Source organism: Lipotes vexillifer, unplaced genomic scaffold, assembly GCF_000442215.2.
Source record: "Lipotes vexillifer unplaced genomic scaffold, Lipotes_vexillifer_v1.1 scaffold441, whole genome shotgun sequence".
NCBI classification, from domain to species: Eukaryota; Metazoa; Chordata; class Mammalia; order Artiodactyla; family Lipotidae; genus Lipotes; species Lipotes vexillifer.
This window is the reverse complement of record NW_006773600.1, coordinates 424,977-425,213: the sequence shown is the minus strand read 5'-3', so window position 1 is coordinate 425,213 and position 237 is coordinate 424,977.

The window sequence follows — 237 nt, the reverse complement described above, 5'->3', positions numbered from 1 at the left end:
TCATTCACTCCAGGGCCTCAAGGTAAGTAAGGGCTATAACCATATCTTCTGAGACCTTGACTGCATGTCAGAAGATTACCCAAATGAAATTAATGTCTTCCCAGTGAGGAAGAATAATGGCAGGTGGTGTGCCTATTGGATGGGCAACCAGAGTGGCTGCCACAATGGATGAAAGCATTCATTATAAGAAATGAGACAATGACAGTTGAGGGTTTCATATATGTTTTATTTTGTTTC